Source organism: Taudactylus pleione, unplaced genomic scaffold, assembly GCF_031769625.1.
Source record: "Taudactylus pleione unplaced genomic scaffold, aTauple2 ptg000241l, whole genome shotgun sequence".
NCBI classification, from domain to species: domain Eukaryota; kingdom Metazoa; phylum Chordata; class Amphibia; order Anura; family Myobatrachidae; genus Taudactylus; species Taudactylus pleione.
Genome location: NW_028284643.1, coordinates 1,750,653 through 1,764,543, shown reverse-complemented (window position 1 = coordinate 1,764,543; position 13,891 = coordinate 1,750,653). Strand labels below are relative to the sequence as shown.

At 45.0% G+C, this 13,891-nt stretch overlaps 1 protein-coding gene across 1 annotated transcript in view; it reads right to left on the bottom strand.

The window, feature by feature from the left end:
- The window catches only part of LOC148516787 (uncharacterized), a 63,861-nt gene extending 50,425 nt beyond the window's left edge, over nucleotides 1-13,436 (bottom strand). The window contains exon 1 of the mRNA XM_088479559.1: nucleotides 13,274-13,436. The gene's annotated coding sequence lies outside the window, so the exon portion shown is untranslated. The remainder of the gene's footprint in view (nucleotides 1-13,273) is intronic.
- Nucleotides 13,437-13,891: the final 455 nt, after the last annotated feature.

The following is a 13,891-nucleotide window of genomic DNA, read 5'->3' as shown; positions in this document are numbered from 1 at the left end:
TTTCGGGATTTCTTACAGAACCCTTTGGACAGCCCCACTAATGATACTTTAGCGAAAAAAAAATTGTAGGTTGCGTACTTTGGCGAAACGCATCTGCTGAAATTTTTGGTCTGGTATTTCGGAGGGCAATAAAGATGCACCAAGTGCCTTAAACTGACACAGGTGTTATTTAAGTGGTTTTAAAAAAACGCCTGCGCCAGCTATGTGCGATGCTTAAAACACTTGGTGCATTTTTATGGCCATCCGAAATACCAGACCCAATACATTAAATGCATTTTTCACATAAAATTTTATTATTTTTTTTAACCAAAATTTCAGCGGTCATTTATCGCCAAACTACGCAACTTACAAATGTTTTTTTGCTAAAATATCTTTAGGGGCGCTGCCCAAAGGGTTCTGTAAGAAATCCCCACATTTTTACCCAAAAATAGAGATTTTGCTAATTTTTTCGCCTGCCCTAGGCTGGAGAAAAGTTGTCTCCAGTTTTTATGCGAAAAACGGTCATTGGTGAAATCGGCTGCAAAATCGCCTCTAATTGAGTAACTGCACGCAGCGATGCCAAGGGGGGCAAATCCATAGATTATATAAGCTGCAGGGTAAATACTGGCTATTTTTGCATTTAGCCTACAAATGCTGGACAGCTTTATTCTTACACAGTAATTTAGATTAGAGTACAGACACCCCCCTCCCACATGGAACACTCCCTGCACATCTTACATCTCCCCCACCTGTAGTGTAACATGGTTTTGCCCAGGTGGAAAGTTACTAATTGCTATACTCTCACCTCAGAATCAGCCCTATGTAATAGTAATGTATGTTCTGCTTCTACATAAGGTGCTGCAGGGCCCTTGTGGCCCCATATAAATAATAGATAATAATAATAATCATACCCATACATACAGAGGGTCAGCCTCAGACCTGACATTTGCTTTGTTACTGCTAATTATTACTGAATACAGGTTTATACTGATAATTATTATACTGCTATTAGTTTCTGCATCATGTTACTGCCCATTCTGCCCAATAGAAAGCCTAGGAAATGTCACTTACCAAGAAGATGGTAAGATAGGTCTGGTCTTTAGTCTGCTTGTGGTGACACTGGCCTGTTACAGCCTGGGAGCAATAGTCTGTATGACAGGGCTATGACATCACAATGGACTAATTACAGTGCCCAGACCATGGCAAGTACTCCATGACATCACTCTCTAATACATTACTCCATCATTTGTACATTACATGATAATGGTACAATAAATAAACTACAATACCAGGGTAACGCAGTCCTAATAGAGAGCAGGAAAACGCTGAAGAGCCGCCATTAGAGCTGCGTTACTGCAGTATGTAGTTTAGTTCTTTAACCAATATCAATCAGCAGCTTCTTTGTCAGACTCTAATAGGGGTATTCAATTAGGGAGCGAGGGGGCCATGCTGGACTTTTCACTCCACATCGGAGCTTTTCTCGGGATAAAGTATTGGGCGCGTGCCCGCTTTATCCCAGTATTCAATTTAAAAGTAGAGAAATCGGGAACCGGCTAAACCTGGATCGGCGAAAAGTAATGTAAATTTTTGGTCTTTGTTCCTAGGAACCCCCTAAAGATGTCCAGACATGGGGGTTCAGTCTGGATACCCCCGTTTAGCCCTGCAGAATGTGTTCTGCATTTTTAAATAGCGGCGGCAGGTGTTTTTTCCCGATATTGAAGAAGTGATGCAGAAGAGCACTTAGCTTTTTTTTTTTCATTTTTAAAAGTGGTCCCATCAAATTTGGGGTACATGAAAATGGGTGCTAGCATATTTTTAAGTCCCTAAACTAATTTTTAAAAAAATCTGCAAAAAAGCACCTGCCGCTAACGGCCTATACTAGAATACACCTGCCGCTAATAGCCTATACTAGAATACACCTGCCGCTAATAGCCTATACTAGAATACACCTGCCGCTAATAGCCTATACTAGTATACACCTGCCGCTAATAGCCTATACTAGAATACACCTGCCGCTAATAGCCTATACTAGTATACACCTGCCGCTAATAGCCTATACTAGAATACACCTGCCGCTAATAGCCTATACTAGAATACACCTGCCGCTAATAGCCTATACTAGAAAACACCTGCCGCTAATAGCCTATACTAGAAAACACCTGCCGCTAATAGCCTATACTAGAATACACCTACCGCTAATAGCCTATACTAGAATACACCTGCCGCTAATAGCCTATACTAGTATACACCTGCCGCTAATAGCCTATACTAGAATACACCTGCCGCTAATAGCCTATACTAGAATACACCTGCCGCTAATAGCCTATACTAGAAAACACCTGCCGCTAATAGCTTATTCTAGAAAACACCTGCCGCTAATAGCCTATTCTAGAATACACCTGCCGCTAATAGCCTATACTAGAAAACACCTGCCGCTAATAGCCTATACTAGAATACACCTGCCGCTAATAGCCTATACTAGAAAACACCTGCCGCTAATAGCCTATACTAGAAAACACCTGCCGCTAATAGCCTATACTAGAAAACACCTGCCGCTAATAGCCTATACTAGAATACACCTGCCGCTAATAGCCTATACTAGAATACACCTGCCGCTAATAGCCTATACTAGTATACACCTGCCGCTAATAGCCTATACTAGAATACACCTGCCGCTAATAGCCTATACTAGTATACACCTGCCGCTAATAGCCTATACTAGAATACACCTGCCGCTAATAGCCTATACTAGAATACACCTGCCGCTAATAGCCTATACTAGAAAACACCTGCCGCTAATAGCCTATACTAGAAAACACCTGCCGCTAATAGCCTATACTAGAATACACCTACCGCTAATAGCCTATACTAGAATACACCTGCCGCTAATAGCCTATACTAGTATACACCTGCCGCTAATAGCCTATACTAGAATACACCTGCCGCTAATAGCCTATACTAGAATACACCTGCCGCTAATAGCCTATACTAGAAAACACCTGCCGCTAATAGCTTATTCTAGAAAACACCTGCCGCTAATAGCCTATTCTAGAATACACCTGCCGCTAATAGCCTATACTAGAAAACACCTGCCGCTAATAGCCTATACTAGAATACACCTGCCGCTAATAGCCTATACTAGAAAACACCTGCCGCTAATAGCCTATACTAGAAAACACCTGCCGCTAATAGCCTATACTAGAAAACACCTGCCGCTAATAGCCTATACTAGAAAACACCTGCCGCTAATAGCCTATACTAGAATACACCTGCCGCTAATAGCCTATACTAGAAAACACCTGCCGCTAATAGCCTATACCAGAATACACCTGCCGCTAATAGCCTATACCAGAAAACACCTGCCGCTAATAGCCTATACCAGAAAACACCTGCCGCTAATAGCCTATACTAGAATACACCTGCCGCTAATAGCCTATACTAGAATACACCTGCCGCTAATAGCCTATACTAGAAAACACCTGCCGCTAATAGCCTATACTAGAAAACACCTGCCGCTAATAGCCTATACTAGAATACACCTGCGGCTAATAGCCTATACTAGAATACACCTGCCGCTAATAGCCTATTCTAGAATACACCTGCCGCTAATAGCCTATACTAGAATACACCTGCCGCTAATAGCCTATACTAGAAAACACCTGCCGCTAATAGCCTATACTAGAAAACACCTGCCGCTAATAGCCTATTCTAGAAAACACCTGCCGCGAATAGCCTATTCTAGAAAACACCTGCCGCTAATAGCCTATACTAGAATACACCTGCCGCTAATAGCCTATACTAGAAAACACCTGCCGCTAATAGCCTATACTAGAATACACCTGCCGCTAATAGCCTATACTAGAATACACCTACCGCTAATAGCCTATACTAGAATACACCTGCCGCTAATAGCCTATTCTAGAAAACACCTGCCGCTAATAGCCTATACTAGAAAACACCTGCCGCTAATAGCCTATACTAGAATACACCTGCCGCTAATAGCCTATACTAGAAAACACCTGCCGCTAATAGCCTATACTAGAATACACCTGCCGCTAATAGCCTATATTAGAATACACCTGCCGCTAATAGCCTATACTAGAAAACACCTGCCGCTAATAGCCTATTCTAGAAAACACCTGCCGCTAATAGCCTATACTAGAATACACCTGCCGCTAATAGCCTATACTAGAAAACACCTGCCGCTAATAGCCTATACTAGAATACACCTACCGCTAATAGCCTATACTAGAATACACCTGCCGCATACTCACAGAATACCCCTGAACCTATTTCCTTATTTTTAAACACTGGGCCTGATTCAGACCCGGTCGCAACGGGGCGATCACTCGCTCTCTGAGCGATATTTTGCTAACTGCGCATGCGTATAATTCGCAGTGCACGTGCGCAAGCCAGTCATTGCGATCGCACAACGGCCACTCGTATGGCACTATCTGGCCGCTACTTTGAGTGACAGATAGCGCCGTTTGTGGGTGGTAACAGGGGAAGGTGCTTGTAATCGGGGGAGTGGATGTGTGAACGCAGGTGTGTCAGACAGCCAAAACAGCGTTTAATGGGAGTGCATAATTAGCAAAGCAGCGTCATTGTACACGTCACCTGCATGTATTTCAGCCCTCACCGATCGCTGTGTTTGCGGGAGGGAAAGGCAACCACAAGGGTTGCGAGCAGCTCCGATGGCTCCCGATTAATCATACAATTCCCGGAGATGACGTGTGTTGCGAGTGGCAAAGGGGCGTCTTTAAACAATTGCGTATGCTCATTGCCGCCGCTTGCTAAGACATAGGGGGCGTCCTTGCGAGCCGCAGTGCGACCGCATCATTTGAATAGCCGTCCCCTTCCTGAATGCGAGCGATCGCATATTGCTCCTGGGTCTGAATCAGGCACACTGTTCCCCTATTTTTTTTTTCTCCCCAAAATTTTTAATAATTTTTTTGGGGTGTCCCTATTTTTATATACTTTTTTTTGCACAATTCGTTTTAAGGTGGCATTCCCGAGGGTGCAGGCTATTTCTTTTAAGCCTGCGCCCCTAAACCCCAATTCTGCATTTTTTTTCACCTGCTAATGCTGGTGAAATATTATCCCTGTTTTTTTACATTGACTTTTCGCACCGGTGTAATTGAATACGGGGATATTTCAAATTGGCGAAAATGACATCATCGGAGATACCTGCTGCGGTCCCTCCTTGATACATTCGGGGGATACTTAATATTTCAGGTAAACCCCCGAAAGCGTGTGTTTTCGGGATTTTACCTCAAATATTCAATGATAAATGGGCCCCAAAGTCATGTAGAGTCTGCACTAGCAAATCATAATAATAATGCAGAATAGAAGTAAATAATCAAATCACCAACATCTTGGTCTTAACTAATGTAATTTGTGTACGTTGGTGGTGCTACCAGACAGCCTCTGTGACCGACACAATCACAACTTTATTGCAAAGACACAGAAGAACAAAATAGTCTTTCTGGTGTATAATAGATAGTAAAAGAATATATATAGGATATAATTATGGACACATACAGTAATACTTAACCTTTAATAATTAACCCTTATTAAAATAAGAGTGTATTAAAGATACACTTCTTATTACCCGGGATCAAAAAAAAAAAAAGAAATAAAGAATAAATATAAAAATGATTATATATATATTACTATAAGTTGTTTACATAGTATGTTTATATATGTATCACATAAAGACTGGCGCATTAATGGTTATTGTGGCAAAAATGTGTTACTCTAAACAGATTCCCGATTCTACTCATAAATGACCATTGTGCTGGTTATGTTAAAGGGGAGTAGATTAGAAACTTTCATGTGTAATGTGGGATTATCATCAAACCTTAAATTGGTATCAGTTCCAACACATCAATATCAGACGTCTCTTTTCTAACCATACTGCACATTATTGGATAGACTAATAACACAACATAAAAAGTAGGGGTGAGCGGGTTCGGATTTCTGAAATCCGAACCCCCCCGATCCGAGTCTGATCCGAGTCAGGCTCGACTTTTCCCGCCTGACTCGGATCTGAAATCGAGGCAAAACGTCATCATCCCACCTTCCGAGTCTCGCGGGTTTTGGATCCTATATAAGGTACCCGCGTCGGCGCCATTTTCTCACTCGGCTGTGGACAGTGAAGAGGGAGGGTGGGAGTTAGGGCTGTGTAGTGTAGTGTAGTGTAGTGTAGTGCTGCTGTTGTCCACTACTTCAAAGTCCATAGGGGCTGGCTGTGTTGTGCTGTGCTGCTGTTGTTAATAGGGGCTGTGTCCACTACTTCAAAGTCCATAGGGGCTGGCTGGACTGTGTTGTGCAGTCAGTTCTCCATAGGGGCTGTGTCCACTCCAAAGACCTGTGCAGTGTCCCAGTCCTAAAGGGGTGCTGTAGTGTTGTCCAGGGGGTGCTCTGTCCATCAGGGGTGCTCCCCCCAAGTGCTAAAAAAATAATATATTTTCTGTGTTTGTGAATTGTGGGCGCAGTAGCCGCACTTGCATCAACAAAGTAGTGCCAAGCGTGCGCCTGTGTCATAAGTAAAGGGCCGGCTGGCTTGACTGTTAAGGGTGCTGTAACCCCCAAAGTACACTCCAGTCCAAACCAAAAAAAAAATTATTTTCTGTGTTTGTGAATTGTGTGCGCAGTAGCCGCACGTGCATCAACAAAGTAGTGCCAAGCGTGCGCCTGTGTCATAAGTAAAGGGCCGGCTGGCTTGACCGTTAAAGGGTGCTGTAACCCCCAAAGTACACTCCAGTCCAAACCAAAAAAAAAATTATTTTCTGTGTTTGTGAATTGTGTGCGCAGTAGCCGCACGTGCATCAACAAAGTAGTGCCAAGCGTGCGCCTGTGTCATAAGTAAAGGGCCGGCTGGCTTGACCGTTAAGGGTGCTGTAACCCCCGAAAGTACACTCCAGTCCAAACCAAAAAAAAAATTATTTTCTGTGTTTGTGAATTGTGTGCGCAGTAGCCGCACGTGCATCAACAAAGTAGTGCCAAGCGTGCGCCTGTGTCATAAGTAAAGGGCCGGCTGGCTTGACCATTAAAGGGTGCTGTAACCCCCAAAGTACACTCCAGTCCAAACCAAAAAAAAAATTATTTTCTGTGTTTGTGAATTGTGTGCGCAGTAGCCGCACGTGCATCAACAAAGTTGTACCAAGCGTGCGCCTGTGTCATAAGTAAAGGGCCGGCTGGCTTGACCATTAAGGGTGCTGTAACCCCCGAAAGTACACTCCAGTCCAAACCAAAAAAAAAATTATTTTCTATGTTTGTGAATTGTGTGCGCAGTAGCCGCACGTGCATCAACAAAGTAGTGCCAAGCGTGCGCCTGTGTCATAAAAAAAAGGGCCGGCTGGCTTGACCGTTAAAGGGTGCTGTAACCCCCAAAGTACACTCCAGTCCAAACCAAAAAAAAAATTATTTTCTGTGTTTGTGAATTGTGTGCGCAGTAGCCGCACGTGCATCAACAAAGTAGTGCCAAGCGTGCGCCTGTGTCATAAGTAAAGGGCCGGCTGGCTTGACCGTTAAAGGGTGCTGTAACCCCCGAAAGTACACTCCAGTCCAAACCAAAAAAAAAAATTATTTTCTGTGTTTGTGAATTGTGTGCGCAGTAGCCGCACGTGCATCAACAAAGTAGTGCCAAGCGTGCGCCTGTGTCATAAGTAAAGGGCCGGCTGGCTTGACCGTTAAGGGTGCTGTAACCCCCGAAAGTACACTCCAGTCCAAACCAAAAAAAAAATTATTTTCTGTGTTTGTGAATTGTGTGCGCAGTAGCCGCACGTGCATCAACAAAGTAGTGTCAAGCGTGCGCCTGTGTCATAAGTAAAGGGCCGGCTGGCTTGACCATTAAGGGTTCTGTAACCCCCAAAGTACACTCCAAAACAAAAAAATATATATTTTCTGTGTTTGTGACTTGTGTGCACTGTGGCTGCACGTGCATCAACAAAGGAGCAGCGCCAAGCGTGCGCCTGTGTCCCATAAGTAAAGAGCCGGCTGGCTCATTTCTTAAAGGGTGGTGTAACCCACAAAGTCCACTACTCTCCAGCAAAAATAAAAAAATATTTTCTGTGTTTGTGTGCGCTTTAGCCGCACGTATATATCAATATAACATAAATGGAGGACCAAACTTTCTCCGATAAAAATAAAATAGGGAAAGATCAAGAACCACTTCCTCCTAGTGCTATTGCTGCTGCTGGGAGTTGTTCATCATCCCAGAGAGGAAGTAGGAACATCACTACTTTTACTAAACAATTGACCCTCCAACAGTCCCTAGCGATGAGGATGAAGTACGACAGCAGTCATCCTGAAGCAAAACGTATAACTGAGGCCTTGACTGCTATGTTGGTGTTAGACGTGCGTCCGGTATCCGCCATTAGTGCAGTGGGATTTAGACAATTGATGGAGGTAGTGTGTCCTCGGTTCCAAATCCTGTCTAGATTCCACCTGCATCCTCAAAGCAGCAGCGACAACCGTGCGTCTGTCTGTTAAAGGGTGGTGACACCCTCAAAGTGTGCTACACAAACAATAAAAATATTCTTCTTCTTTTTTCTGTCTTTGTGAATTGTGTGGGCTGTAGCCGCACCTGCATCCTTAAAGCAGCAGCGACAAGCGTGCGTCTGTCTGTTAAAGGGTGGTGACACCCTCAAAGTGTGCTACACAAACAATTAAAATATTGTTCTTTTTTTTTCGGTCTTTGTGAAATGTGTGGGCTGTAGCCGCACCTGCATCCTTAAAGCAGCAGCGACAAGCGTGGGTCTGTCTGTTAAAGGGTGGTGTAACTCTCAAAGTGCTCCAAAAAAGAAAAAACTATTTTTTTAATGTGTTTGTGACTTGTGTGCGATGTAGCCGCACTTGCATCCTCAAAGCAACAGCGACAAGCGTGCGTCTGTCTGTTAAAGGGTGGTGACACCCTCAAAGTGTGCTACACAAACAATAAAATATTGTTCTTTTTTTTTCGGTCTTTGTGAAATGTGTGGGCTGTAGCCGCACCTGCATCCTTAAAGCAGCAGCGACAAGCGTGCGTCTGTCTGTTAAAGGGTGGTGACACCCTCAAAGTGTGCTACACAAACAATAAAAATATTCTTCTTCTTTTTTCTGTCTTTGTGAATTGTATGGGCTGTAGCCGCACTTGCATCCTCAAAGCAGCAGCGACAAGCGTGCGTCTGTCTGTTTAAGGGTGGTGTAACCCTCAAAGTGCGCTCCACAAACAATAAAAATATTCTTTTTTTTTTTCTGTCTTTGTGAATTGTGTGGGCTGTAGCCGCACTTGCATCCTCAAAGCAGCAGCGACAAGCGTGCGTCTGTCTGTTAAAGGATTACATCGGTGACAGCATCCAAGTAGGCATGTCAGACAGTCCGTACCTGTACTGGCAGGAAAAAGCAATTTGGAGGTCCCTGTACAAACTGGCTCTATTTTACCTGAGTTGCCCCTCCTCCAGTGTGTACTCCGAAAGAGTGTTTAGTGCAGCCGGGAACCTTGTCAGCGAAAGGCGTAGGAGGTTGCTTCCACAAAATGTGGAGAAGATGATGTTCATAAAATGAATTATCAACTCTTCCAGGGAGACCAGCCTCCAGAACGTACAGAGGGACCTGTGGTTCCAGCAGGGACGAATTAATACTCTGTTAGGATGAGGATGTACACACTGAAGAGGGTGAGGAATTGGTGGATGAGGAGGATGAGGATGACATCTTGCCTCCATAGAGCCAGTTTGTGCAGGGACAGATTAATTGCCAGCTTGTTTTGTGGGGGCCCAAACGAACCAATCATTTCAGCCACAGTTGTGTGGCAGACCCTGGCGCTGAAATGATTGGTTTGTTAAAGTGTGCATGTCCTGTTTATACAACATAAGGGTGGGTGGGAGGGCCCAAGGACAATTCCATCTTGCACCTCTTTTTTTTCTTTGCATTATGTACAGTTTGGGGCCTAGTTTTTCAAACTGCCATCCTGTCTGCCACTGCAGTTTCACGCCTAGATGGGTCACGTGTTTGTGCCGCCCACTCGTGTCGCTTAGCATAGTCATCCAGCTACCTCGGTGCAACCTTTTGGACATAAAAACACTATTGTGAGGTGTTCAGAATAGACTGAAAATGAGTGGAAATTAAGGTTATTGAGGTTAATAATAGCATAGGAGCAGAAAAACCTACAAATTCTGTGATTTTAGCTGTTTTTATGCTTTTTTTCAAAAAAATACAGATCCAAAACACAAAACCCAGAACCCAAAACACGGAAGGGTGGTTTTGGCAAAACCAATCCAGATCCAAAACACAAAGAAAGATCCAGATCCAAAACCAAAACACAAAACACGAAAAGAGGCCGGTGCACACCCCTAATAAAAAGACATATAATAATAACCTGAATGATTAGGTCACACATTAATGTGAGAGGTAATGACCCATGTGAGCCTGATATAGAATGTTCAAATGTGCGACCTAATCATTCAGGTTATTATATGTCTTTTTATGATGTGTTATTAGTCTGAGGTGTATCCACACGGGCTCTAACACTTAGTTTTTTTCTTTGATATGACCAATACATTTATATATTCATTCACCTATTTAGCACCTTTGTTACCAATAATGTGCAATATGGTTAGAAAAGAGACTTCCTAGAGAGTGAGGGTCCAGGTCTGATATCGATTGGACAGATGAGGGTATGACGGCAATTATGTCTTTCGTCTATTCATTTATTTAGTTCTATCATTATCAGTTATGTGCAAAAATGATTAGCATGATATGAGGCTGCTCTGATATTCATGTGTTGGAACTGATACCAATTTATTGTTATTTATTATACTCCAGCCATCAGCCCCCTGTCACTCCAGCCATCAGCCCCGTCACTCCAGCCATCAGCCCCGTCACTCCAGCCATCAGCCCCGTCACTCCAGCCATCAGCCCCCTGTCACTCCAGCCATCAGCCCCGTCACTCCAGCCATCAGCCCCGTCACTCCAGCCATCAGCCCCCTGTCACTCCAGCCATCAGCCCCCTGTCACTCCAGCCATCAGCCCCGTCACTCCAGCCGTCAGCCCCGTCACTCCAGCCGTCAGCCCACTGTCGCTCCAGCCTTCAAACCCATGTCATTCCAGCCTTCAATCCCGTGTTACTCCAGCCATCAGCCCCCTAACACTCCAGCCTCAAGCCTCCTCTCAATCCAGCCCCCTTATATATCACTGTTTTGCCAACTCAACCCCCACACACACTGGCCTGATTTATTAATGAGTTTTATCACCAAAATGAGTGATAAATGTCACTGTGTATGATAAATGGTGCTCCAGCCAATCACCTCCAGACTGTCAACTGTTAGAAAAATGACACTTAGGAGCTGATTGGCTGGAGCACCATTTATCATACACTACACAGTGACATTTATCACTCGTTTTGGTGATAAAAGTCATTAACTAATGGGGCCCACTGATTGTAGCAGGCCAGCACCATCACCTATAATGCCCCTAAGTCACTGCACTGACTGTATTATATATATAAGTGCTCCCCCTCCCCCACGCTGATTATAGCAGGCCAGCATCATCCACTATAAAACCCCTCAGTCACTGACTCCCATTCCCCCTCACCTCCCTCACGCAGGCACCTAACAATTATATTTGTACATATAAAGGGCAGCACTGTGGAACAAACAATCGCCGCACTGCCAGTACGCACCTTGCTATTATCATCCCGGCTCTTTTCATCCCGGCTACTCTGTCTGTGCGTGTGACGTTATGACGTCACACACACAAAGACAGAAGTGCCCCTGAAGCTGGCACCCAGCAGGCTGTCCAGCAGGCGCAGCAACAGGAGATTGCACCCAACCAGAACGCCCTCCCTATGCCCCTGCTTACCGGCGCTGTTGGTATTTCAACCCTATCAAGATGGCAGCATTGAGATTCTGACCGCCGAGATCCTGAGCATCGGCAACCCGTACCCAACCCGTTTCTATGGGGCTGCAAATGCAGTTAGAATTTCCAAGCTGCAGAATGCAAAGTATTCCGGAGTTCTGCCCCCCGCAGCTTACGCCATCTAAAGATTGACCTGCTCTAGCCTGTGGGTTACTTTTTGCAGATATCACCGGGAGAGGGTTCCAAAGGAGCCCTACCCTGCATTGTGCACTCGCACATGTGTAGTCAGCAGACCACGCATGCGCTGGAGTCACAGTGAAGCCAGTAATACACAGAGCAGCCTGCCTCTGAATGAGCTGGCATTGTTTGTTAGATACTGCTGCTAAGGAAGAATCACCCACCCAATGGGCTGTCACAGTCATGTCATCTTTAGTTTGCCCACTACTGCTTGTCCACCTGTCTGTGGATTAGGTGGACAGTGGGTGCATTGGCATTTTGCCCCCCCTATACACATTGACTAAGAGTAGCACAGCCACTTGTAGTGAGTCAGGACACAGCACAGCCTATACAGCAGAGTACAGTGCAGCATACAGCAGTGTGCCCCCTTATACACTTTGACTAAAAGCAGCACAGTGGGTGGGGTCACAATGACATGTAGCTCCGCCCCCACTGTAAAATGAGGTGAATTACAGCTGTAAACAGCCTCAGCTATAAGGCCTCATCTCAGGTCCCACAAGTGAGTGCATGGACCAGTAGCAGCTTAGAACTGGCTTCTCACATGTGTAGCCTTGGAGGAGGGAGGGGATACTGACAATGGGGCCCATTTATTAATAATGGCATTTGCAATGTGATCTGGGGGTGATATTAGCGCCCACGATCACATTGAAGTTATGCCGGGATGTAACGGAGCACCCTCGATGTGCTTGGAGTCTACAGACCACGAATGCGCTGTGCCCAATGTCGGAGAGGGTTCATCCGGAACCCCACCCCCAGTAATCTTTTGCGATGTGTAACCCATAAGCTACAGCAGCACAACGCCATCTTTATAAGGTGTTAGCTGCGGGGACCAAGCTCCGGGAATGGTAAATCCGACAGCATCACATCCCCTTTAGAAACCTATGGGGCCTGCGGCAGATAATGGAGATAGCAGCTGCGGTCCCTCTATGGTACATCTGGCCCATCGGGGGGATACTTATTATTTGTGGGTATCCCCCGAATACTGGTGTTTTATCTGAATATACTGTACCACAAATATTAAATTATAAATAGGCCCCAATGTGTCTTAGTAATTCAATAGAAACCAGTAAAATCTTTGAGGCATGAGGCACAAAAGCACTGAGGCACACAACATAGCCGTCTCCACTGTGGGAAGGTGGCGGACACGCTTTCAGGTGATAAGTTGGGGCACTATAGAGATGCCTCAAATCAGGCAGCAGGAATGTTAGGGGCCAGTTACCTGTGTGAGCTGGGTATAACACCTGGTCAGCTGGCTGCCTCGTGCCGGTCAGTGCTGTAAACGGATGACCGCTTTGTGGACGCTATCGCTCTCCGATACCATCATGTGACTATCAGAGCTCTGTTTGCACATTACAGATGATCTCTGTCACCTCCGCTGTAGACAGGACCCTGCTGATGTGATGCACAGATAGACTACATAACATGTCCACTTATGTAAGTTTACATTCATATTATCTACAGCTCACACTGCAACAATACAAGTCATTACACTGCACTTACCTTCCATAAGATCATATTTCTTCCTTGTGTAGTAACGTTACTCTGGGAGACAGCATTGGAAATTGCTCCCTTTTCATTCAATACACGAATGACCATAATGTAGCGCGCAGCACAGACCGTATCAGTTGGCGACTGGCTGATGGCTCCTTCCCCTGTTTGGACGTGAAATTCGCCTCTTGGAGTAAACAAAGAGAGAGACTATTGTATGGTATAAAAGGTCACAACTTCGCCCGCAGGACCACGACGAAGTGATCACATGATCACATCCCCACTCCGCAACAATGGCAAGTCACATCCCAGCCACACCCCTCTTATGCCGACCTGGCTGTCCCTTCCC